We start from the raw sequence: 17610 nt of genomic DNA on the forward strand, positions 1-17610 counted from the left end.
ATGTTCATGTAGCATTCTCAACACCGACGTTTTTGAGATTCCTGATTCTCGCGCAATTTGTTTGCTGCTGATGTGTGGATTAGGCGCGACAGCAGCTAAAACACCTACTTGAGCATCATCATTTGTTGCAGGTCATGGTTGACGTTCACATGTGGCTGAACACGTCCTGTTTCCTTAAATAACGTAACTATCCGGCGAACGGTCCGGACACTTGGATGATGTCGTCCAGGATGCCGAGCAGCTTACACAGCACATCCCGTTGGGCATTTTGATCACAATAGCCATACATCAACACGATATTGACCTTTTCCGCAATTGGTAAACCGTCCATTTTAACACAGGTTAAATAAGGATTAGTAACATCATTCGTCATGAGTCAGCTGTAGCAAGGTTATGAAACAGGTGGAGTATATGTGACCACATTCATGAATGACACACACAAATGGGTAAAAAAATGCAAGTGCTAGAACAGGTTTAATGACTAACTGCTTATAGCACATTAATCTCATGAATAGCTTCTCCTAGAAAAAATACAAAATGGATTATTAAGCTGAGACTGTCTATGTTTTTGACATAATACGTTTTCTGTCATGCTATACTGTATGCTTAATTATATCACTAGAAACCAGTTTTTATTTAATGGGTATATGATTTAAATGCAAGATATTAATCCTTATTCATCATTTTCAGAAAGCAATAACGTGTAAAAGAAATAAATTAAACAAACCACAGTGGATTACTATGAAATGGGAATTTCACCTTCAGAATGAACGAAAGAAGGTGCAATACCTCGTCATGAAAAGTAAATGGATCAGAATTAACAAGCATTAACAAGAATATACTATTCACATCGTACGATAGCAGTCTTAACTAATTATTTTTCTTTCAGAATACGAGGTGATTGATGCAGGCTGTCAGACAGAACTACACATCTTAGTTTTAGTGATGAAATATGCTAGAAATAAGAAACTCTATACTATGAATAGTTGTATGAAGTAAATGAATATGAATAATGAAGTGTCTTTTTTGCAGATGATAATGAATGGTGATGAATAGTTATGTGAAGAATATGCTAATATGAATAATGAAGTTTTTCTTTGCAGGTGATGATAGTAATGAAGTTATGGTAATATGAATAATGAAGTTTTTCTTTGCAGATGAGAATAATGATGAAAGTTATATATTTACTGTTAGTTAAGAAATGCTATGTAGTTATTTAAGTATTTGTTGCAGTTCGTTTTGACAGTATGTCTTATATCGCATGGTATAATGACTGAATGTTTTGGAAAGGACAGCTAGAGTACATACATATTGAGTACACGTTTCATTACCTGTTAATTCGAAGTTCACTACTTTTCAGCATAATATGCGTTTCTTCTTTCAGCTTAATAATCCATTTTGTATTTTTTCTAGGAGAAGCTATTCATGAGATTAATGTGCTATAAGCAGTTAGTCATTAAACCTGTTCTAGCACTTGCATTTTTTTACCCATTTGTGTGTGTCATTCATGAATGTGATCACATATACTCTACCTGTTTCATAACCTTGCTACAGCTGACTCATGACGAATGACGTTACTAATCCTTATTTGCAGCAATAAGTCAAAAGCAAATATTTTCATGCCCCAGCAATCAATTATCGATCCCAACGCAATGCATTGCTAGCACAAAAAAATGTATTACCAGTCGCAAATAATGCTACCAGTTTAAGAGAGTTGTGTGTAATACTGAATGATGTTTTCTAACCACAGATCTTGAATAATAGTTACAGTGTGTTACATTTTAAATATGTCCTATGTCACTTGAATGATGAGTTCTGAGTAATACTGAATGATGTTTTGTTACAATGTATAAATGCTATGCCAATAATTTCTGTAAATAATATTTTTGTTATACGCTATAAATGCTATGCCAATAATTAACTCTCATTTTGAATGATGACTTCTGAATAATACTGAATGATGTTTTATAAAACTATATGAATACTTTGTAACTGGCCAATGAATGCCACTGTTTCTTATATTTTAAATTTGTCTTACGTCACTTACATGTCATTATATATGAATACCAGTAGCTTGATGCTACACTCATTAGCTCCTGTTTTGAATGATGACTTCTGATGGTTGTAACTGGCCAATGAGTGCCAATGATTACTATAACTAGATGAATTATGTAAATGGTATGCCATTAATTAACTCTTGGTTTGAATGATCATTTTTGAATAATGCATAAAAATGGTTTGTAACTGGCCAATGAGTGCCAATGTTCACTGTAATCAGATGACTTATGAATAATATTCTGTAATACTTCATACATAGTACAGAAATGTACTAGGCAACTAACTAGGCAATGAGTGCCACTCAAATCGGTTGATAGACTAGTGTAATTCTCAATGATGACTAGCATAAGACTTAATGTCCTTTACCTTCTGACCTAATTACCAGAAATTACTGCAATATCCGTTTGTCCTGTCCATCCTCATGATCGTGGAGCGCTATATTTGGTTTTCGCACTAATTCTACGTTGGTGTACCTTACAAGAATGTGGTGTTGACACATCATGCTGTCCACCACCTTGAACAATGGAGATATTATGGTCCCACTGTTTGGTGTACCTAATGTACTACCAAAATGATAACATTGAATATTAATACGACATTTCAGTGTCTTGGGTACACTGATTAATACTTCAGGGAAGAGAACTTCAGATTGTCTCACTTGGTGTTGTGCTTCTGTAGAAAGATATGGACTTTCAGTGCAGCTACGTGCAACCTACTGTGCTACAACCACGATGCAATCCTTCCCTTTAATATCCTAGTTCTTGTAAAATAGTAAAAAATATATACAGTGTGTGTGCACTTTATGTCATTTGTTAATATGTTTTGTACTCATTGCGTATACATTTTGTGATTTCTTGATATGTTCTGTACTACAGTGTGTATGCATTTTATGTCATTTGTTAATATGCACTTATATATATGTATATACTATGTGACTGTAAACTTTTGCCCCCCCCCCCCCCCAGTGGAGGGTTATGTAAGAGGTCCGAGCAGATGTAATTTTATGCAAGAGGTCCGAGCAGATGTAATGCAGATGTAATTTTATGTAAGAGGTCTGAGCAGATGTAATGCAGATGTACTGCTCATGCGCTGCCTGCGATATGCAAGGTTTAAGAGAATCGCTGACCAGAGAGCAGCGTTGACTGAGTAGGAACTGTGTAGCTGTAGCAGAAGTTGTTGCTAGTCTGCGCTTGTCTGGAGTCTGCTCTGGTCTGGTCTGGTGTATCGTGTTGGCTGGCCCGGTCGCGGTGCAGCAATGCCGGAGCCTGAGTATTATTGTATAAGGTAAAAAGCAGCCTCACGCATATCTAGTAATGTTATCTGAACTCCCATGTAAATGTTTTAAAAATGTCCTAATAATAACCTTTGTCATATAAAGTAATTTTTTACAAGCATTTTCAATTTAAAGAATTTACTAATTTCTCCAATCCATGATCATTCCGATTGTTGCAAAAGAAAAATCAGTTGCTTCCTTTCATAAATGACCAATCTATCGGCCAGCATTGCACAGAGCTGTGCCGGAAAAATTTATTGGAAGAGCAGATATATTCGGCGAAGGTAAGAATTTTTCCTTTTTTATACAGAATGATCTTACAGGGCTATTACGCAGCACTGCTGTCGTCCAAAATTTACCAGGTTACTGAATTTATTTTTTATTACGAGGTTTAGTAATTTTTCTGCTTCGAGCTTACATTAAATGAGAAAAGAATTTTGTGGGTACATTAAATGGGAAACAAATTTTGTGTAGAGGTTACAAATGTGAAAGAATGAATTTTGTCGGGAGATTACACTGTGAAAGAATTTTGTTTTGAGGTTACACTAAAATTATAATCATATTCATATTATTATTTATTTAATTTTGTGGGGAGTTTACACTCTTTTCTCTTTACCACATTTCCGCCCTCGTCTAGAGTTATGAGTCTGATTGAACATCGAAGATAATTCGCTTCACGTTCTACCAACTAGTAATAACAAATACTTTCAGGTACAACTCCGCAGGACAGCTCGTGGCTGCGTCGCGATCAGTGTAGCTTACGCTCGAGCGTTTCCTCGCGCTGCAGCGGCCAACGGCCACCGGCCAGACGCCACCCGCCGCCTGAACCGTAGCGCCGCCCAGGTGAACGCGGCGCGACGCTGTCATTGTATGTATCAACTCTCATTTTCGAATTTGAAGTTCTAGTTATCATCTTGCAGTTAAGCATTGGATATTTCATACTTGAAAATCATGAACTACGGTTAAGCATTGTAAAACTGATTCGCAAGTGGAAAAAGGTGTAACATCTGCAACACACTATTTACTTTTGGCATAATAGAGGGGTGAATGCAGAGGAGGCAGCTAGACAGATTTGAGCTGTGTGTGGAGCGAGTGCTTTTGGGAAATATACGCCACAAAAAGATACTCTTGTTTCAACAAAGATCTTTCTAGCATGAATGATTTTCCACATTAAGAAAGTCTCGACAACTGATATAAGTGATGGATTACCATTTAACCATCATGCGATATTTGAATTCAACAGGCAAGGTTCAGAAGTCTGGTGTAGGAGTCCTGCATGCACTAATTCGAAACAACAAAAATCAACGGCGTGACTATTGTTGCAGTTCTGCTTGAACATCATCAGGTCGCTCATTGAGCATTCCTATGCAATACTATTACTGGTGACGGGTTATGATGCCATTATCGTTAACTTCCTAACAAGGAATGAAAGGCTGAGCCCCCCGACGTAGCATCGAGACAAGAGTAGTGTGAACATAATATTTTCCATCTGATAGCTCCAAAAGTGTGTTTTACACTAAAAATTCTTCCCCAAGGGGGTGTCCATCACAGCTGGAATTTGTTGCCAACAACTGAGACACCTTTCGGTCGCAGTGTAAAATAATCGACCGACCAAACTACATCACGTATGCTAATGCATGATAACGCACACTGTTGATTTTGAGAAACAAAACTATCGAGGAGATTGATAGGGAAGTCATCTCTCAGGCACTTGCCCCTCGTATCGTATACTCTTAAAATTCTACATTTCCTTCTTTTGATCGATCAACCGTCAAGGCAATTCATTTCTAGACGAAAATGCTCTTTAAACTACACTGGTTTAATAACTTTGTTAAAACCAGTAGGTTTCTACAGGCGTAGAATTTGTAAACTACTTTAGCGTTGTCAGATTGTTTTAGATATTGTGAAAGAATATACTGTTGCTGATACAATTGCGTTTTCTATTAGTTTATTGAACACAACTGTAATCATCAATTAAATATGCACGTTACTAATACAAATTAAATTCTATTTGCTATGGAAACACCAAGACGGCTGTCTAGCTTAATTTTTGATCCTTTCACACAGTTTTTTTTTTTTTAATTACAGAGGCCAACCAGCTCTCTGACCGAACACGCTGAGCTGCCGTACCGGCTATGTAATATCCCCTGTGGAACGACTTACCTCGGAGCTAGGGAAAAGGTAGGACCTCTGTGAGTTACTTATCGGCACAGTAGCCGCTATGACAGATAAATCGCTGCATAAGAGACGGGAGTAGTTGTAATATCCCGTGTGGAACGACTTTCATGAACTCAAAAACATTGACTGATATCCTTATATCACTTCTCAAGAGTAAATCACTTACATTATTCAACTGAAATGACACCATAATATCAAGTGAATCTAGCAGGATAGTTCTGTGGCATCAAGGAAGTAACTTAACGGTCACAGAGTTGCCAAATATATTCTGTGTTGTTGACAAGTTCCAGCTTTACTGCCAGGAAGGATACCAGCTGATGTGTTCTGTGAGTGACGTCGTAAGTGACTATAGCTTCGTCTCAAAGTTGTGGCTGGCAAGGACCGGAATATCTCCATTATATTTCAATGAGTCTTATTCGCATTTCTGTGGCTAGGTTTAGGGGCTAGAGTGTAATTACTTGTAATACATCGATGCACTGAGTGCAAACGAAACATCATAAATTAATAACTGCGAGGATTATTAGTGTTTTACTGTCTTAATCGGACCGAAACATTGAAAGCGTATTCTCCAGTCGCGATTCACAGTGGTTGAGTTGGTAACGCATCTTTGCTGTACAATATTGTTATTGAGATAACTGTCATTGGCACACCTGCCACAAGTCAGGCATGACCTGATTTCTTCTTGTCAGCTTTTCGACGGATATTCTCCCGTTCCTCGACACGTGAAAACTTCAGGTGAATTCGAATATTCCATATCGTGAAAATCTGATGTTTCTATTCTTCGAGCTCTAACAGTAAAGACCAGTTGCAATGAGGGGCAGGAAAGCGCCTGTGAACCAATAATTAATAATGCCGTCGTAATTAGTGGAATCTGACAAACTCCATCTGTCACCTGATAATTGTGAAAAACCACTTTTTTCATCTGTACAGCACCGCAGTATGAACTCAAGGGTTTCGTAGGATTCGTATAAATAACTTCGTTGTAATCGTTTTCAACGACAGTAGAGGAGGACTTGAAATATACTTTTCCAGCGGGGTTGGAATATTGGTCTACAGTTGCAGTAGCACATCCAGAGAGCTATCAAGGATGTGAGCAATCACTCATTGCTGTAGTGTAGGCTAGGACAGAAAGGAGCAGGTGTCCCACAAAGTAAACGATGAGAGACACTGCCGTTGTCCCTTACTAAACCTGAATGGTTCAGAAAATTACAATTCTATATAGTGAAATGAGTAGGTTGATGCAGTTTCAGTCCGGCACTATCACGGAGCTGCTAAACATTTTCCGAATAGCACTTAAGATAGAAGTGTGTGTGTGTGTGTGTGTGTGTGTGTGTGTGTGTGTGTGGTGTCCTTTCGGACATATCTGAAAAACCAGACACTACACAGGAGGAATAGTAAATACTATAACAGGTGGTAGTATAGACGAATTGCATAAAAAATTCCATATAAATGTGTCCACTTTTTACTGACAAGGGAACCTCCCCATCGCACCCCCCTCAGATTTAGTTATAAGATGGCACAGTGGATAGGCCTTGAAAAACTGAACACAGATCAGTCGAGAAAACAGAAAGAAGTTGTATGGAACTATGAAAAAATAAGCAAAATATACAAACTGAGTAGTACATGTCCACAATAGGCAACATCAAGGACATTTAACGCGCAGGAGCGCCGTGGTCCCGTGGTTAGCGTGAGTAGTTACGGAACGACGGAACGAGAGGTCCTTGGTTCAAGTCTTCCCTCAAGTGAAATATTTATTTTCGCAAAGTTATGATCCGTCCGTTCGTTCATTGACGTCTCTGTTCACTGTAATAAGTTTAGTGTCTGTGTTTTGCGACCGCACCGCAAAACCGTGCGATTAGTTGACGGAAGGACGTGCCTGTCCAATGGGAACCGAAAACATTTGATCGCAAGGTCATAGGTCAACCGATTCTGATATATTCTATACGACACTGGTGACGGCATGTGCGTCACATGACAGGAATATGTTGTCGACCCACCTAACGTGTTCACCAGGCGAATGGGTAAAAAGATTCTTCTACCTTGCCCGATTTAGGATTTCTTGTGGATGTGATAATCACTCCCAAAAAAGTGATGAAAACATAAGAGTCTGTCACATAAACGGCAACAAATGAATGCAACAGTTTCACAGTCGCACGGTTTCCCCTGTGCTCTGTCAAAACATATGTTTTTAACGTTTTCAAATTTTTCCGTGTGTAGACTGTCAAATCCTGCATATGTCCAAGCAAATCTGAACATGTCCTGGAACTTTGGAGAGCGAAGTTGATTATACAAAAATAAAGTTTTCACACAATGGAGGACTTGAACCATGGACATCTCATTTTGCAGTCGCTCACGCTAACCACGGGACCACGGCGTTCCCGGACTCGCACCTTCCTTGATGTTGCATATCTTGCGCATGGACTACTCAGTTTCTATATTTTGCTTAGTTTTTTCATAGTTCCATACAACTTCTTCCTGTTTTCTCGATTGATCTGTGTTCAGTTTCTCAAGGCCTATCCACTGCGCCAACTTATAACTAAATCTGAGGGAGGTGCGATGGGGAGGTTCCCTTGTGAGTACAGAGATACAGCTGTTAGTACGTAACCTTAACAAACTCAAAGCAAAGGCAAGTGAAGACCTTCAAAGTTGATTTTCAAAAATTCCCCCACCAACTTCAGTCCACTTTTGAATTCTCTTGGTAACACCACGTGTAGCTCTTCTGACGTCGTCTTTACGTTCTTTTATGAGGGCTGCACTATTCATAATCCGAACGATCAAATCGGCTCTTGAGTTTACTTTTACTTTGTAGATTTCACCTTTCAACCATCCCCACAGGCAAAAATCCAAAGAGATGAGGTCCGGAGACCTCGGTGGCCAAGAAAAGTGCCCATATCTCTTGATCCATCATCCAGGAAATGTTAGGTTTGGACGATGTGTCTCCTGGCAACTAGAATGTGCAGGAGCCCCGTCATGCTGGAGGAACATACGCATTCTTGTAGCAAAAGGAACCTCTTCCAATAATGCTGGAGTCTCATTTTCAAGGAAGTGTAGACAACTGGGTCCTGTAAGGACCAACAAACGAAACGAAAATACATTGAATCCAGCTGTATGTACTGAATAAATATTGGACACATGTTATATGACATTTTTCTGCAATTTATCCGTACTACCACCCACTTACAATATTTATTATTCTCCTGAAACATCCTGTATAATTATTCAGGTCTCGACGTGCCATCGAAAGTTTTCAGTGCTAGACGCACGTCATCGTCCGAACCCTCGCCGGAATACAGTGCGACTGCGATCGAGTGGAATAATGGACGGGAAAGGGGGGGGGGGGTTGCTCTGAGCACTATGTGACTTAACTGCCGAGGTCATCAGTCCCCTTGAACTTTGAACTACTTAAACCTAACTAACCTAAGGACATCACACACATCCATGCCCGAGGCAGGATTCGAGCCTGCGACCGTAGCGGTCACGCGGTTCCAGACTGTAGCGCCTAGAACCGCTCGGTCCCTCCGGCCGGCTCACTGGTTAATATTCTGATGACTAATGACATGATACCCGTTCCAATTGCTCCATGGCACCTGTGAGTAGAGTCTCACGTTTGTTACTATAAGAACATGCAGACAGTGATGTCCGCTCACCACAGTCAGAGCCAAGGTGATTTCTTTCTGTTTATGGCGAAGCGTCTGCTGCAGTGTCCACGCTCAGCCAACATAAACAAATCGCGGTGGCATTTGGCACTGCTAATCGCTACAGTTGTCGCGAACCGCTACAACAAGAGCACATTATCTCTGCTAACGATATTGTGGAGTTAATACATCTTACTTACTTAACGTAATATGCAAGACATGGGTTGGGTAAAAATTCAGTTAGTAGTAACTAGCCACTGTATTAAAATACTTTACAGTTATATTTGACGCAATATTTATCGTCGCTTGTCTCTCTAATTTTAATAGTATTGATTCAGATTATGCGTGAACCCGAAAACACACATACACAGTCATTGATTCCAGTGAGAGTGACGACTGCTGTCTGTTGAACAACAGATGCGCCAATCAATTCTTCAGTTGGCGTCGAGTGCATGATATTTTTCAGTTACCTTGCATTCCAAGAATTGACTGAAGCAATTGGACTTGTACGCTAAAGAGATGCGACAAAGAAAAGCTTGCCCGATTGTCAGATAATTGTCGACATGGGTTTCGTGGACGAGTATACTTTTAGTAACCAACCCACGCACCATCATTACGTGAAATTTCTCGAAGGCGTCGGGCCATTGATTCCACTAAGGTCCTTGATAGTGTAGCGTGATGGTTTACTTCCTACCATACGTTTTCTATATTCGTCCAAAGATCGCTAGTATTTGTAGGTCCACATGGCAATTACCTCGTTACCTCTGCCCACATATTCCCTATCGGGTTGATCGTGGAACAAACGGCGACAGCTTTATCCTATCTTGGCCCTGCATTCAATCTTACACTGCTCTGCTCTGATGGATGGGGCTGTGGTCCTGTAAATAAACTGTTATCTCGTTACTTCAGATATTTATATTTAAAAAAGGTATCTGCAATAAGCACATTGAATCAGTATTTTCCACTGTGTTTAAGAATTCAGGCCGTCATAGATAAGTGATCTAGGTTCAACGGTCCGATTAGGAATGCGATTTACCGAGTCTATCATATGATGATAGTCATAAACGGAAATCCACGTTAAGACTGACGGTTTGAATCCAATTAGAACGACCTGGTATCGAACTGAAATTACAGAAATTGGATAATTTGAAAATCTGTATTCCAACAACGCTGCACACATAAATTCCTCTGATGGAGTAACAGGTAGCAACTGTCGAAGAAAAAGTGAGGAAAATGTGTACTAGCAGCAATGTAACGTAATTATAACCTATATTTATGTGATGCAAATATTGAATCGAATAATACACATCTATTTCAGTGGTAGGAAGATACATCATATCGAAGATCCTGATGACATAATAATAATAATAATTATTATTATTATAATTATAATAATAATAATAATAATAATCCCGTGTGATGTTAGACCCTCCATCAGGCGCCTCCCCAGATGGTGGATAGAGCAAAGCCTCTGAGATATGGGTGGTACGGAGGGAGTGAAATACTTAGGGTGGACCAAATACTAACACAATCCTCAACGCGTATTCAACCCATTGAAACCAAAATCCAGACACGTCTGGGTGAAAATCGTCGGTACTCTGGTCACTGTCTGTTAGCTCAGTGAGCTCCGCTGAAAACATTTGATTCCAAAGGCTTCGACACGAGCAAAGTAAATTCAACCTTACCCCAGGTGGTACACAACCAGCCCGTCGACAGACGGCAACTGATCTTTCGGATTCTGGGGAGTCGAGGCTAGCACGGCAGAGAATATCGGGGATCCCTAGTAAACTTTCCTACAAGCAGAAAAATTCATTTGAACACTAAATATCAGTACATTGACCCAAACATGAAAACAAAATAATCTTACATATGAATTCGCCCCACAAAAAATTCTTATCCTTGCTCTTCAAGCAACATGACTAACTGATAATGAAACCTTGCATTACGGAAACTATCGCATCTTCAAGGGCAACCCACAGCAAAAGGTAACAAAAGGCGCACCAACTTTCGGCATGGCATTTCTCGTACCCAGATCCATCATCAACTCAGTCAAAGAAATCACACCCATCAACAATCGACTTATCACTTTGCGCATCCAGAGCGCCAATAACAAATATACACTCATCAATGCACATGCCAGCGCCAATATCGAAAATAAAAAAATCCCGAAAATATAGAAAAATTCTGGAATACACTCGAAACAACCATGAGCAAAATTCACGAAGAACAACGTGAAAATGCTAATGGGAGACTTCAACTGTCAATTTGCGACACAAAAAACCTATAGAAATATCATTGGTAAAATTTCTACACACCGAAGCACTAAAACCAACGGCACACGTCTGATTGACATTTACCAATAATTCAAACTCAAAATGATGTCTACCCACTTTAGGAAAAAACCAGCTCCGAGGTAACATGCTTGTCTACCACTTGCAAGCTGCTTTCGTTTGCATTTCGAGACTTGCTGAAAGCCATATTTTTAATTCTTTTGTACCAGAGCTACAAGCAGCAGATAGAAACTCAATAAGGGAATCGTAAGACAAAGCTCCAGCAAAATGTCATTAAACCAGTGTAGTTTAAAGAGCATTTTCGTCTAGAATGAATTGCCTTGACGGTTGATCGATCAACAGAGGGAAAGGTAAAATTTTACGACAATACGATCAGAGTGGCGAGTGCCTAAGAGATGACTTCCCTACAAATACAAGTGCCCGAGAGATGACTTCCCTATCAATCTCCTGGATAATTTTGTTTCTCAAATCAACAGAGTGCGTTATCACGCATTAGCACCCGTGATGTACTTTTGTCGGTCGATTTTCTTACACTGCGACCGAATGGTGTATCAGTTGAGTGCGTTATCACGCATTAGCACCCGTGATGTACTTTTGTCGGTCGATTTTCTTACACTGCGACCGAATGGTGTATCAGTTGTTGGCAACAAATTCCAGCTGTGATGGACACACCCTTGGGGAAGAATTAGTCGTGCAAAACACACTTTTGGAGCTATTAGATGGAAAATATTATGTTCACACTACTCCTGTCTCGAGGATACGTCCTTTTGGGGCTCAGCCTTTCATTCCTTGTTAGGAAGTTAACGATAAAGGCATCATAACTCGTCGCCAGTAACAGTATTGCATAGGAATGCTCAATGAGCGACCTGATGATGTTCAAGCAAAACTGCAATAATAGTCACTCCGTTGACTTTAGTTGTTTCAAATTACTGCATGCAGGACTCCTACACCAGACTTCTGAACCTTGCCTATTGAATGCAAACGTCGCATGATGGTTAAATGGTAATCCATCACTTATATCAGTAGTGGAGACTTTCTTAATGTGGAAAATCATTCATGCTAGAAAGGTCTTTGTTGAAACAAGAATATCTTTTTGTGGCTTATATTTCCCAAAATCACTCGCTCCACACACATTTCAAATCTTTCGAGCTGCCTCCTCTGTATTCAGTCAGATTCGTAACTTTAGACGAGGGCCGAAATGTGCTAAAAGGAAAAAAGTAAGAGAGAAGTACACGATTTGACGCAAACTCGCAACTATAAGTTTAGAATACACGACGATTACCACTTTTTTTTATTGTTCTCATTTTGTTCGATTTTGTTCGTTGCATATGTCCCATGACACCCGTTAAAGTTCAGTGTTGAGTCGTTGACTCAGTTTTTTATTGCAGAGGGAAGCTAACCCGCTGACCGAACACGCTGAGCTACCGTGCCGGTCCTCTAGAGCCCGGGCTAACACAACGCCAGAATATCTCGTAAGTACACAAAACTTCCACCTGACACTTCCGCATCCTACACCGTTGACAGATTGTGCAGATGGCTGGACTTACCATTGTCAGAGGCGGTCGGTTTTATTGGCTGCATTAAGTGAACGATTCAGACTTAGTCTCTGGGGCGGCTGGCCGGCGGTCGGTTTTTCGGTCTAAGACTGTATATAAGAATTATTACAGAATCAAGCACTCGGCGAAGTGGCACATTGGGAATAGAAACATCGGGTTCAGCGTTTCTGCCACACATTCACAGAGTTACGTGCAAACTGGCGGCATATTCCGCAAACACGGCGTAAGGACTATTTATAAACCGACAAATAAGATTAAAGAGTGTCTCAGATTGGCAAAGAAGAAAACGGAGTCATTTGCAATGTCAGGAATATACCGCATACTATGTACAGGGCTATTACAAATGATTGAAGCGATTTCATAAATTCACTGTAGCTCCATTCATTGACATATGGTCACGACACACTACAGATACGTAGAAAAACTCATAAAGTTTTGTTCGGCTGAAGCCGCACTTCAGGTTTCTGCCGCCAGAGCGCTCGAGAGCGCAGCGAGACAAAATGGTGACAGGAGCCGAGAAAGCGTATATCGTGCTTGAAATGCACTCACATCGGTCAGTCATAACAGTGCAACGACACTTCAGGACGAAGTTCAACAAAGATCCACCAACTGCTAACTCCATTCGGCGATGGTACGCGCAGTTTAAAGCTTATGGATGCCTCTGTAAGGGGAAATCAACGGGTCGGCCTGCAGTGAGCGAAGAAACGGTTGAACGCGTGCGGGCAAGTTTCACGCGTAGCCCGCGGAAGTCGACGAATGAAGCAAGCAGGGAGCTAAACGTACCACAGCCGACGGTTTGGAAAATCTTACGGATAGGCTAAAGCAGAAGCCTTACCGTTTACAATTGCTACAAGTCCTGACACCCGATGACAGAGTCAAACGCTTTGAATTTTCGGCGCGGTTGCAACAGCTTATGGAAGAGGATGCGTTAAGTGCGAAACTTGTTTTCAGTGATGAAGCAACATTTTCTTTATGGTGAAGTGAACAGACAATGTGCGAATCTGGGCGGTAGAGAATACTCACGCATTCGTGCAGCAAATTCGCAATTCACCAAAAGTTAACGTGTTTTGTGCAATATCACGGTTTAAAGTTTACGGCCCCTTTTTCTTCCGCGAAAAAAACGTTACAGGACACGTGTATCTGGACATGCTGGAAAATTGGCTCATGCCACAACTGGAGACCGACAGCGCCGACTTCATCTTTCAACAGGATGGTGCTCCACCGCAATTCCATCATGATGTTCGGCATTTCTTAAACAGGAGATTGGAAAACCGATGGATCGGTCGTGGTGGAGATCATGATCAGCAATTCATGTCATGGCCTCCCCGCTCTCCCGACTTAACCCCATGCGATTTCTTTCGGTGGGGTTATGCGAAAGATTCAGTGTTTAAACCTCCTCTACCAAGAAACGTGCCAGAACTGCGATCTCGCATCAACGATGCTTTCGAACTCATTGATGGGGACATGCTGCGCCGAGTGTGGGAGGAACTTGATTATCGGCTTGATGTCTGCCGAATCACTAAAGGGGCACATATCGAACATTTGTGAATGCCTAAAAAAACTTTTTGAGTTTTTGTATGTGTGTGCAAAGCATTGTGAAAATATCTCAAATAATAAAGTTGTTGTAGAGCTGTGAAATCGCTTCAATCATTTGTAATAACCCTGTATATGTGCTGAAGTCTTTTTTGGAATGATTGGATAATCAGTCAATACTAGTACCACCGAACACAAGCGTCGTTACGGGTTGGGACGCGTGGAGAAATCGACCTTGACGGAGATGCGCTGTGTGAGACCGAGCACAGAGCAAAATTCGCCGACAGGGAAATTCCTGCGGTAGGGGACAGCTATCGCACCCGCTCATTCAGCGAAGCAATATTAATATACAAACGTGGCAATAGCTTCAACGAGAACAGAGAAAACCTCAAGGAGCATTGATCCTGAATTTCTGTGCTACAGTGAAAGACCGTTGTAGGTAGCAAGGGAACAACCGAAGCGGAAATGACCACGGAAAAGTCCTTGGACGTTGGCGCGCCAAATACATATAGTCTGCGGCAGCGAGCTCGGGTCCAGTCCACCATCAGCAATGAAGGGCAAAGCTTTGATAATGCCTGTCACTCTTGCAGGCGAAACGTCAGAAAAATCATCAAACCAACATTGGTCAAGTAGCACGAGACTGAAGGCAACAGGTGATTTGTCAACAAGTTACCACGAGCGTCTTAACAATTTTGTATCAAAATTTTACTGACCCATGAGGTTCCTTTTGTATAATTAACATGCCCTGCTGCTAGCAGGGGAAAGAAGGGAACCACCGGAAAACTGCTCCCACCGAAGCACAAAGAAGGAGAATATGCTCCTGTTTAAAAGACTCTGAGAGGAAAGTGGGGTATCAGCTGCTTTATTTTACCTTCCTCAGCACTTTTAAAAATTTTCTCAAAAATTTTGGCTTTCGAACATATTCGATTTGTAAGCTGAGAGAGGAGACAGTACCAGTGATAAAGATAAGAAAAGTAATAAATACTGGAAGATAGTAGACATTGTCAATATCAAAAAAATTCGCCAATAGCCGTGTAACTGAGATGTTATTCTATTTTGTTTTGATTACCAGTTTCTGCATTCCACTAAGCCACATACAGGCCCCACAGAGATGTGACGATGTCATGCGAACACCACGATGCATATCAAAACACTGCAGCGTTCAGACCAACCTTGGAGTTCAGCACAACTTGACTTGATTTTCAACGTAAGAAGTAAAACATAAAAATACTTACAGGCGTAAGACCTCAGCGGTTACATTACTGACGCGGCTAATCTCAAAGAAATCGTGTCACGAATTTCGAAACTATTGTAACGTAAAAATATTTTATTTGGAATGTGATCTGAGAGCTAACGTGGAATCACAACGAATTATTTGCCAATTGATGATTTCTCAGTTTATGCTGAAAGACTTGTGAGCTGAAAGTCGTATATCCTTATCATGAGTGAAAGACTAATTCAGGAGGTACGAGGGGCTTTCAGTAGTAATGGAACAATTTTTCTGAAAGCACGTTGGTTTCATTCAAGATTCCAACACACCATATTACTCCCCATTCTTTTGGCTAAAAACCCTATTTCTTCAACATAGTCTTCGTTCAGTGTGACAACCTCACGCCACCTTACTGGCAGGGTCTGTATGCCCACAGGGCACCGCTCTACTGGTCGCCGTCGGAGCCAACGTCTTTCTGCATCATCTTGCTACGTCAGTCCAGCACAGTGCATCCTTCATTGGAGCGAACAGATGTAAGACTTCTTAAGTAATAGAACCCAGTACGTTGTCCTCGATGGTCAGTGTTCCTCAGAGGTGAGGGTATCATCTGGAGTGCCCCAGGGAATTGTGGTAGGTCCGCTGTTGTTTTCTATCTACATAAATGATGTTTTTGATAGGGTGGATAGCAATGTGCGGCTGTTTGCTGATGATGTGGTGTACGGGAAAGTGTCGTCGTTGAGTGACTGTCGGAGGATACAAGATGACTTGGACAGGATTTGTGATTGGTGTAAAGATTGGCAGCTAACTTTAAATATAGACAAATGTAAATTAATGCAGATGAATAGGAAAAAGAATCCCATAACGCTTGAATACTCCATTAGTAGTGTAGCGCTTGACCCAGTCACGTCGACTAAATATTTGGGCGTAACATTGCAGAGCGATATGAAGTGGGACAAGCATGAAATGGCTGTTGTGGGGAAGGCGGATAGTCGTCTTCGGTTCATTGGTAGAATTTTGGGAAGATGTGGTTCATCTGTAAAGGAGACCGCTTATAAAACACTAATACGACCTATTCTTGAGTACTGCTCGAGCGTTTGGGATCCCTACCAGGTCGGATTCAGGGAGGACATAGAAGCAATTCAGAGGTGGGCTGTTAGATTTGTTACTGGTAGGTTTGATCATCACGCGAGTGTTACGGAAATGCTTCAGGAATTCGGGTGGGAGTCTCTGAAGGAAAGGAGGCGTTCTTTTCGTGAATCGCTACTGAGGAAATTTAGAGAACCAGCATTTGAGGCTGACTGCAGTACAATTTTACTGCCGCCAACTTATATTTCGCGGAAAGACCACAAAGATAAGAGAGATTAGGGCTCGTACAGAGGCATAGAGGCAGTCATTTTTCCCTAGTTCTGTTTGGGAGTGGAACAGGGAGAGAAGATGCTAGTTCTTGTACGAGGTACCCTCCACCACGCACCGTACGGTGGATTGCGGAGTATGTATGTAGATGTAGATGTAGATGTAGAAGTCGGAAAGTGCAAGAATCGGGCTGTGGCGTGGATGAAGCATTACAGTCCATTGAAGTTCTGTGAGCTCCTTTCGTGTGCGCAGAGTTATGTGAGGCGCTGCGTTGTCATGATTAAGGAGAACTTCGTTTGCATTTTTTTTGGTGACGGGCACCCTGAGATCGTTTCTTCAATTTCCAGAGCGCAGCACAATACACTTCAAAATGGTTCAGATGGCTCTAAGCACTATGGGACTTACGATCTGAGCTCATCAGTCCCCTAGACATAGAACTACTTAAACCTACCTAACCTAAGGACATCACACACATCTATGGCCGAGGCAGGATTCGAATCTGAGACCGTAGCAGCAGCACGGT

At 41.2% G+C, this 17610-nt stretch overlaps 1 protein-coding gene across 1 annotated transcript in view; it reads right to left on the reverse strand.

Annotated features, from left to right (window-relative positions):
• The window catches only part of LOC126092692 (lipase member K-like), an 87644-nt gene that overhangs the window by 53421 nt on the left and 16613 nt on the right, over positions 1 to 17610 (reverse strand). The window lies entirely within an intron of this gene.

This window comes from Schistocerca cancellata, chromosome 7 (assembly GCF_023864275.1).
Source record: "Schistocerca cancellata isolate TAMUIC-IGC-003103 chromosome 7, iqSchCanc2.1, whole genome shotgun sequence".
Classification (NCBI taxonomy): Eukaryota; Metazoa; Arthropoda; class Insecta; order Orthoptera; family Acrididae; genus Schistocerca; species Schistocerca cancellata.